At 38.2% G+C, this 10,440-nt stretch overlaps 1 non-coding gene across 1 annotated transcript; it reads right to left on the bottom strand.

Moving 5' to 3' along the window:
• Window positions 1-8,323: 8,323 nt before the first annotated feature.
• Window positions 8,324-8,430, bottom strand: LOC117095575. Its single transcript, XR_004442092.1, has one exon. It is a non-coding gene; the product is annotated as a U6 spliceosomal RNA (small nuclear RNA).
• Window positions 8,431-10,440: the final 2,010 nt, after the last annotated feature.

The following is a 10,440-nucleotide window of genomic DNA, read 5'->3' as shown; positions in this document are numbered from 1 at the left end:
TGCAAAACCAGTGACTGGTCTTTTAAGATGTTTTTCAGACTTTTGCATCCAAGTAACTGACCCTGCCTGGACCTGTGACTCATGGCTCAACCTCAACCATTCCTATGTTTCCCACCTAGTGGCTACTCAGCACACAGGACCCTTTTCCAAACCCCTATGATCTCATCCCCAATCAATCACAGCATCCATTCACTAGACCCCTGACCACCAAACTATCCATAAAACCGTAGACTCTGAGTCCTTGGGGAGGCTGATTTGAGTAATTCCTCCCATCAATCTGTTCAGCTATGCCTGTGATTATTCAACTCTTTTTTCGTTGTGAAAACCAATTGTTTTCAGTGCATTGGCTTTTCTGAAAAGCAGACAAGATGAATCCATCAGATGATTACAACATAACTTTCTGGAGCCTAAAGCTTCACACACTTATCTGCCTGAAATTTCCTTAGATTTCAATTCCTACAAGTGCAAAGCTTTTGCCAGGAACTACTGATTTGTTTTCTAAGACCACCAGAGCGGGCACAAAAGAACCAGCGACTAGGCAAGTGTAGGAGCAAAACTGCAAGTTTATTTTGGTCACCGAAGGTGTGGGGAAGAGGTCTGTCCGCCTCCGGCAAAGAAGGCCGACAGAGTCCCCCGGTGGGGCTCTCGGACGGAGTTCCCACAGTCCCGACATCCCGACAGGAGTTGGGCTGTGAGAAGGCCGCGCGTGGCGTCCCTCCGGAGCGGCTTTTCTAGGAGTGGGAGGGCAATAGGCGGGGCACGGGCATGTCAGGGGGCGTTCCACAGGTGCGACCAGGTAAATCTTGGTCTCTTCGGATTGACATCACCTGGCGCATGCCTAGTTGGTCTGCACCTTCCCGGGTCGCCGGCTGCATTTTCGCGCACGCGGGAAAAGTTGGTGAAGAAGAACCCGGAAGTGCACCATCTTGCCTCCGTTCATCCAAACAACTACCAGTATTAACTCACATTCATATATAAGTCTTAGACATGGTTGAGGTGCAGAAAACAATTCTCCAAAATATGGTGCTTAGACATGCCGAATGCTTTTGAAAATCAAAAGTCCTCAGAAATAAGCCTCAGAATCAAGGTCCTTTTAACCTTGTCTTGTTCCTCCCCTTGAGCACAGGGAGGAACTCTCTATCTCTCTGAAATTTCCTTATCTGGACAGGAAAGCTTCTTACCAAAAGAAACACAACTGGCTTCTCTGCCCTCCCTGAACTCTCATTATCTATAGCAGAAAAGAAGACTGAAGAATGCAACCACGTTTAGATGAACTTTTTCACAAGATAATGCCTGCCTCTGGGCTCATTCAAATTCCAAAGAGAGTCATTTACAAGTTAATTGCTGCCTCCCTTGTCCATTTTCCTTAATCGTCATTTACTGTCCTTCAAAAGAACTGTCTACATTCCTATATCCTCCCTACCCTAGGACAAAGGGTATATAAACTCCTCTACCCCAGTGGGGGTGCTGAGGTAATCATGTGATTAAAGTGTATGCCTTTTTTTTAAAATACCAATTTGCCTTTTTTCAGTTGATTTTCAGCACACTTTAAAAGGGTGAAAGGGGAGTTTTTCCTTTGTCCCTATAACATTTTTTAGGAATTACCTATTTCCATTTGATTGTGTGTTACTGTAGGGGCTAAGGCCCTTGCCCCAGAAAGTGCACTGAAAAACCAACTCTCAAAAGGCAGATTAACTGGAGAAAAGGCATACACATTTATTTAATATGTATATGAAACCACTTTCACAAAATCTGTAACAGCAATAAAACTATTGCAGTGAAAGAGATCTGATCTAACCAACTGCTATCTTTCCTTTAGTTTTCAAACTGCCCTTAGTTATTCCTGGGCTTGGGCCAAGCTAATTTTGGGAGACATTTAGTTTATAGTTTAAATGGTAACAGCCCTTCCTCAAAACTCAACAGCCTTTGTAAAGGTAATGAGAGACCACTAGGCTAAGGGTAGGAGGATAAGAGAAGACTGAATTTGGCTATGGTGTAGACATAAACAATTACCAGCCATTACTCTGGAGGTCACTAAATATGCAACTTCCCCAATTACTTCTACAGATAACATTACTATTGCAGAACGTAAGATTGGCCTTTTGAGATGTCTTTTCAGATTTTTGGCATATCTTACGAACAATGGTTCCACCTGGATCCACCGACCACACCTGTGGTACCATCCACAGGTGACTCAGCAAGCATGAGGATCATTTCCCACACCCCGATGATTGTAATCCAACCAATCAGCAACAAGCACCCATTGCCTAACCAAAACCCCCCATCCTCTAAGCTATCTTTGAAAAACCCTTGCCTTCAAATTCTTGAGGAGGGTGATTTGAGTAATAATAAAATTCCTGTATCCAATTTAGCCAGCTCTACATGTATAAAACTTTTTTGATTGCAATTCCCCTGCCTTGATAAATTATCTCCATCTGGGCAGCAGGCAAGACGAACGGGGAGGGGGGGGTTGCATATATGTGGGGAGATCCACTGAATGATTACCACCCCTCAGCATGGCTCAGAAGCTTATACAGCACCCTGGCAAAACAGGTTTTGGTAGTGAGGAGAAGTGGAATTTTGTGGAGGGGAGTACTAGGGAGAGTAAGTGGATCAGAGAATAGATATTAACTTGTATGCTATTTAGTGAAAGGGTCCATTCAGGTATTGTTATATTCTTGGTCTTACAGGAAGAGGAAGAAAAAACAATTTTTCTCCTTGGTGGGTCTAAATTTTAGGCAGATAAACATCTGTGCTTTTGGAGAGATGTTGGGGGTTAGGGGTGAGGTCAGAGAGACCTTGAGCCTTCTTCAGTTCAGCAACTCCAAACTCCATGTTCAAATTCTTCCCATAGTTACCTTGGCCTATGCTCGGGAATGGACAAAGACAGCTTGGAGATAAGAAGCAAGATGGAGTCAGATCAGATTTCTCTCACTGTCATCAGTTTTTTTTGCAAAGTGACTTCAATCTCAAGTATCTGGTCTTAGCTTCAGCACAGGCGTCAGTGAATAGCAGGAGAACTAATACAAAGAAAGCAGCAAAGGCACCATTCATTCCCCACAAACTAAAGTGCACTGACGTTTGAAAAACTTTCTTAGTCACCTCTTTTTCATTTTGGTTTTAGGGAGTTTTTTCTCTGTCTGCTTTACTTTAATTGGTTAAAATTTTTTTTAAACATAACCATCTCTGATTTATTTTATAGCATTCCAGCCAATTCCTTTTAAAAATTTTAATTACTTAAAATCAATTCAATATCCAGTCATTTAAAAATTGTTTTAATAATTTGTCTTTTAAAAAACTCCCAAATTAACAACTTTTCAGTAGCTAATTTGTCGGGCACTAGTGTTACCGGAAAGGGATTCTGATCCAGATTCCAAGAGACGGTTCTTGGATCTTGTACAAAAAATAATTTAGGGTGAGTCCATAGAGTAAAGTGAAAGCAAGTTTATTGAGAAAGTAAAGAAACAAAAGAATGGCTACTCCATAGGCAAGAAAGTGCCATGGGGTGCTCTACAAAGAATACTTCTAGTTATTTATTGATTATATACTACATAAGGGGTGGATTATTCATGAGTTTTCCAGGAAAGGAATGGCAATTTCCAGAACTGAGGGTTCCTCCCATTTTAGACCATATAGGGTAACTTTCTGACACTCTCATGACATTTGTAAACTGTCATGGTGCTGGTGGGAGTGCCTTTTAGCATGGAAATGCATTATAATTAGCATATAATGAGCAGTAGATGACCAGAGGTCACTTTCATCGCCATCTTAATTTTGGTGGATTTTGGCTGGCTTCTTTTGCCTGGCTTAAAACCACAATCTGTTTTATCAGCAAAATCTTTATGACTTGCACTTTTTTTCCAACCTCCTATCTTTTCCTGTGACTTCGAATGCCTAACTTACTAGTAATGCAGCCCATTAGGTCTCAGACTTATTTTACCCAGTTGCTATTCAAGATGGAGTTGCTCTGATTAAAACACCTCTGAATATATTTCTGTCCACACTTTTACAATGGAACCCTTAATCCTAAGGGTTGTAGAGGGGTGAAGATCCATCTTCTCTAACTTCTTCACTCAGAATAATGATGATGATATTTCAGCCTAACTATTAGGGTTTCTGACATTTAGAGTAGAGAAGATCTCATTCAGAAAGTGTAGGTATGGCCAGGGCCATTCATAACTCTGAGTTCCAACAAAAGGTGATATCTAAAAGATTAATAAGTGTTCAACTTAAGAAAACATACAGTAAGCTTATACTGCATTCCTACACAGAGTACAACAGCAATATAGTCCACAACAGTAAAGCAAAATTATCCCAAGTAAATAAAATAAGAAGGCTTTCCACGAACTGGGGAATTGTTGGAAGCAAGCAGATATAAGGTCACTAGCTGATTCCAATGTGTGCCCAGAATTAGAATATTGATCCAGATATTTAAATTACCCATCCCTCTTGTTTCTTCTGAGCAGCAGCCAGAAATCAGTGGTTGGTTCACAGGAATTAGCAGAATCCGTCTAAATTTCAGGAAAAAATGTGAAAAACAACTGATGAGACTAGAATCTAATAACAAGTGTTCCATACTTGTTGAAACATATTTTTGCTCTTTTCAGTCTCCCATTTTTACTAAAGACAAATCAAGGTAGAAATGAGTTGTTTGCAAAATAAACTTTGGTCTTATTATATTTGGCCTGATTATTTGCATAAAGTGCAGCAAGAGTGATTATTTGCCATGGAGGTTCTTTTTAACTGCCTTTAATGGAATTTTGTTCCATAAGGAATGTCAGATAAGACCTTTTTTAAAGTTGAGCCCAGTCATCAGTTTGCACCATCAAATACCTATATGAGCTGGGTAAATTCCTCTCCTGTTTAGGTCACAAGATAACTTCTTGCTCCTGAGCCTGTCAGAAAGTGACATTCTTTATTACCACAAGTCAGGAATCCTGTACAGGGACTGTGGAGACAAGGTATGAGGCCAGTTTTCTCAATGGGCTTTTGTTGGTTCTATAAGTCAAATTTAATTCCTTAAAGGAAAGCACGCCATTCCAGTCAAAGCCTTCATGAAATAACCAGTTTCTCCAAATGTATCCAGTTACAAAAGAAAACAGATTCTTATTGCACTTACGCAAATAACTGTAAGGCCATAAGTTAAGAATACTCACAAGTAGTTTCCAAATTTTGGAGAAATAAGGCAGAGAGAAACAAATATGCTCCAAATTTTGTTCACAGGAGCATAACTTACTCAAGTGTTAAAAGCTGTCAGTACCTCAAAAAAAAAAAAAAGTTTTCCCAGCTCCAAAAAGACAAAACAAAGCATCAGCAACATTTTAAGCAAAAAATCAGAAACGATTACTTCAGTTTTCTACTTATTCAGTCTATGCAGTTAAATCCTGTTGCACTTGAAATTCATGAACATTTCAGCTCTGAGTCCTGAAAGTTTTTCCCTATACACTAATGTCACAGTCTCCAAAGTTATCAGAAACTTGCATTCAAAAGCACCTGTCAAAGTCCCATAGCTGATTACAAACCATCTTTTGAAGAGGATCAAAACAAGATGACAATTGTCTGTGGATGACAAAAAGCCTTAGGACAGCCACTATTGAAGCCACAACTGACTAGGAATTTTGGTTATTTCTGTGGCATACAACAATTGTACATAACAATTAAAACGATTAATAACATACACTAAGTTTATATCAGAATTAAGGAAGTTTCCCGTAATTTTGGAACACATACCAGTAACATATTTATACAAATACAGCCAAAAGAAATCCAAACACCAGCTCATTTTTGACAATGCTTCCTGTATTAGTTTTATACCAAACATGCCAAGTATGTCTCTTTTGGACTTTAGAGGAACTACTATCTAAAGATTAATTAGGTCAGGATAAGACATAATTTAAAATTTAATCTTGGAAAGCTTGTAAAATATCAAAGGTTTAAAACACTTGATATTATAAAATAGAATTCCAGGTCACCATAAGTCATTAATTTAGCCAAAATGAAAACTCAAAATTTTTAGAAGAAAAACCTTTACTCATTGAGGGGAAGACTTAGCTTTCCAAACAATTTGTCTCTTGTCTTTCCCTTGTTTTTCCTTTAGTTTATCCTAAAGCCAAACAAGTTTTTAAAATTATTTTTTAATTTGACATGAAAATCCTGTTCAAGAGTTAAAGCCAAATTTCACCCTTTGCATTAGCATACCATTAATGTCAACCCCAATTCTTAATAAAACCTTATATACAAATATATTCAATTTTAATATCTGACCATAAGGTAAGTTTCTTATGAAACTTTTATAATCCTTTACAAATTTTTATTAAAGAGCAGATTAGTACTATAAGAAAACTCAGTTGTGCTTTCATTCCAATATTCAATTTATGGAAAAACTGAATGATATCCCTTTAACTTCAGCCAATATTTTCCACACATAATTTCTTTAACAAGATTAATTTTCACAAAGCTTCCACAACTTACTCAAACGTTCAGCTATATCCTATTCAACTTAGAAGTATCCTTTAACCTTCTGACACGATTTGGCTGTACCCCATCCAAAATCTCATCTTGAATTCTAATTTGGATTATAATCAGCACATGTTAGGGAGGGACCTGGTGGGAGGTGATTAGATCATGGGGGTGGTTTCCCCATGTTGTTCTCATGGTAGTGAGTGAGTTCACATGAGATCTGACAGTTTTATAAGGGGCTTTTCCCTTTTCTCTATGCACTTCTCTCTCCTGCCACCATGTGAAGAAGAAAGTTTTTGCTTCCTTTTCTGCCATGATTGTAAGTTTCCTGAGGCCCCCTCAGCCCTACAGAAGCGGAAGTCAATTAAACCTCTTTCCTTTATAAATTACCCAGTCCTGGGCAGTTCTTTTAGTAGTGTGAGAACAGACTAATGCATCCTCTAAACTAGACCAAAAAAAAAAAAAAAAAAAGAAGAAGAAAGAAAAAAAAAAGACAAAAAACTACATTCCCATCAATTCTTATAATCTTCTCCCAAAACCACATTTTACTTTCTTTATATACCTTTCATGTAAAACTTTTTCCAGTAGTCTCAGGTACATGTTACACTGTTAACTCTTAGTAACATTTACTTTGGAGAAAAACCTGGTAAGTAAGTGATTCTAATTTTGTTCTAGGACACCAGACAGAAGTCCAGATAAAGTCTGACTCATTCCAGCACAGCTAGGAGGCATGGCTAACTCCACATGTGCCCAGAACTTAACTAGACTCTAATGACTCCACAGCAGGTAAGTTGAACAATTTTCAAAGGTCAAAGAAGCAGCTTATAACCTTAAATCATTTAGCAAACCTAATATCTGATCTGTAAAATTTAGACTAAATGTCTAATTTTTGAAGACATTTTTACTTTACCAATAATCTTTATGTTTTTTTTAAATGAAAGCAAGTTCATCCCCAAGGACTGCGACTTGGATATTTTAGTGATTATTTTTTGATTAAATGCTAAACAAGGGGTAGATTATTCAGGAGTTTTCCAGGAGAGGGGCCGGGAATTCTTGAAACTGAGAATTTCTTCTCTTTTTCGGCCATATGGGGTAACTTCCAGGAGTTTTCATGGCATCTGTAAATTGTCATGGTGCTGGAGAATTATAGTGAGTGTTGTCTTCTTGATTGTGGCTGGCTTTAGCTGGCTTCTTTACCACATCCTGTTTTATCAGTGGGGTTTCTGTGACCTGTGTTTTGAGAAACAAGTCCTGCTGAACTCCTATCTCACAGTGCACCCCAATGTTAAAAATGAACATCAACTTAGCCACTTACCAATTAACCCTGGCACTCCTTCTAACTCTTCCTTGCCTCAATTTCCTCACCAAATTATTGCGAAGATTAAATCAATTTTTTCCTGTAAAGTGCTTTCTATAGTACCTCTGCACCGTACCTATCTGTAATAAGTTAAACACACTTTATTACTTTTTAGTCTGAACCTAACAGCTTTCTCTCAGAATTCTAAGAGAGTATTATTAAAGTTATGTTCTACTTCAGCAAAATAGGAGAAGTCTACATTTATGCTGAGAACTATGGTAATCTATATATACTATCAGAAATGATATACATTTTTCCTGGATATATTATGTGAAGATTTTGAGACGGGTTCCCAGAAGTGGAATTGTAGGTATTCATATTTTAAATGTTGGTAGTTATTGTCAAATTGCCTTTTATACCAGCAGTATTTGCAAGTGCTTATTTCTCCACATCTTAACCAATAATAAATATTAACAACTTACTAGATTTTTGCCAGTTTAATGAGGAGAAAAACCTCATTTTAAGTTTGTTTTGCTCTAACTACCAGTGAGAACAGACATCTTTCTAAAAAATATGGAATGCTTCATGAATTTGCATGTCATCCTTGCACAGGGGCCATGCTAATCTTCTCTGTATCATTCTAATTTTAATATATGTGCTACCAAAGTGAGCACAACCAATAATCTTTAAAAATGTCTTTATATCCCAAAGCTTACTAAAGTCATCTGAACTAAAAGGCATTACGGTTTATATTTTTCTGATAAAATATTTGATTTAAGTGCCTACTATTTTTAAGCCAATTAATCAAAGCTCTTTCATATCACACACACAGCACCTATAAATACATAGTCAGAAGAGGATCTAGTACTTCTAAGATTTTTCATTTGCCATTTTCAAGTTTCTCTTTAAAGCATGCAGTTTCTATGACTTAATAAGCAGGCACAACTGAAAGCCAGAACAAATCCCCCCAAACTAAGGATCTCTTTTATTTATTTATTTATTTATTTATTTATTTATTTTTGAGATGGAGTCTCACTGCTTTGTCGCCCAGGCTGGTATGCAGTGGCACAATCTCAGCTCACTGCAACTTCCACCTCCTGGTCTCAGGCGATTCTTACGCCTCAGACTCCCGAGCAGCTGTGACTACAGGCGCCCGCCACTGTGCCCAGCTAATTTTTTTTTTTGCATTTTTAGTAGAGGCAGGGTTTCACCACATTGGCCAGGCTGGTCTTGAACTCTTGACCTTGTGATCCACCCACCTCAGCCTCCCAAAGTGCTGCGATTACAAGTGTGAGCTTCCTCACCTAGCCAGGATCCTATTTTTATACCAGATCCTGGATCCCCCCACAGAAAATCAGCCCATCTCCCATAGGAATCTTATCTCTCAGTGGGGGTGGGCACATTTCCATACTTTCTAGAAGGCCAAGGGCACGGCTTCTCTGATCAAAACATGCACAGAGCAAAGTATCCTCCTACAACTGCCATTAGACATCCCTAAAAGTGTATTTTCTATCTGGTTATTACGCACCAAAGCTCTTTCATAATTCAAAGTAATTTCTGATGTGCCCTCAATAGTCAAAAATGTCAGATAATGTAATGCAAAATGGAATAGAGCCTTGGATTTTGAGAGAGATTTACCTACTGTTAATTCCTGAGGTTTTGTGAGGAAAATAGAAGTTTTTTTTTTCTTCCCCAAAACAGGGTTAGTGTCACCTCCTCTGTTTTCCTCAGGAGTCCCAGGCTGCTGGAAATTCTCTTAGATCATCTAATGTGTGCATTAAGAGTAGCAGACAAAATGGAGAAAGACAATTCAGTCAACTGAGAAGAAAAATAATGTTTTTTTTTTTCTTCAGAAAAATAAGATTCAAGAAGAGAAAAAAACATGAAGGCCTTTTAAATATATGTATAGTTTGGATATCCACTTTTTAATTAAACTGACATAACAATATCACTTTTAAAAGTAATCTTTTTAATTCTTTTTATTACCTAACTTTAGCCAGGGCAAACAGCCAATATGTCTGGCTTTTGTGGTTTACCAAAGGTAACCTCCCAGGTACTCAGAGAAAGGAAAATTCAAGAAGGGAAGTCAGAAGTTGTTCATGGAAGGGAAGATAATCAATACAGGGCAAAAGTCACACAGATATCAAACCAGAAAGGACTCATTTCCAAAATTAGGAACTGAACCCCGAACTCAGGCCATCATTAGGAAAAGACAAAGCCTTAACTACTAAGCTACAGCACTGGGCAGTTTCCATTGCTCTTCCCAGAAGAAGTCTAAAGCAGCCACTTTTGAACTTGCAAAGGCTCAAGATAATTTCTAGAGCTAACTATGACATGAACCCTCAAATTCCTGTTCCCTGGCTGTCAGAGACCAAGAGAAACTATTGCCACGTGGTTACAAGGTCAAGCTCTCAACGACATAAAACAAGATGAGAGTAAATCTTCATTCATCTTTTTCTTTTTTTTCTTTTTTCAGCTACCTGCAGCAAACTTTGCAACTGACCAGCTTGCCAGGCTGGTTTGAACAGTGGGTTTATGGGGTCCTAAGTCGATGTTCTATCCTAAAACACTCCTCTTTATGACAGAGCAATACAGAGATGTAAATGTGTTACATTTATAACACAAAGTAAACCAGATTCTCTACAGCTTAAGAGTAGCCTCACAAATCCTTTTCCCCATTAATC

This window comes from Trachypithecus francoisi, unplaced genomic scaffold, assembly GCF_009764315.1.
Source record: "Trachypithecus francoisi isolate TF-2019V2 unplaced genomic scaffold, Tfra_2.0 Lachesis_group13, whole genome shotgun sequence".
In the NCBI taxonomy this organism is placed as follows: domain Eukaryota; kingdom Metazoa; phylum Chordata; class Mammalia; order Primates; family Cercopithecidae; genus Trachypithecus; species Trachypithecus francoisi.
The sequence above is the reverse complement of the archived record's forward strand: the minus strand, read 5'-3'. Positions and strand labels throughout refer to the sequence as shown.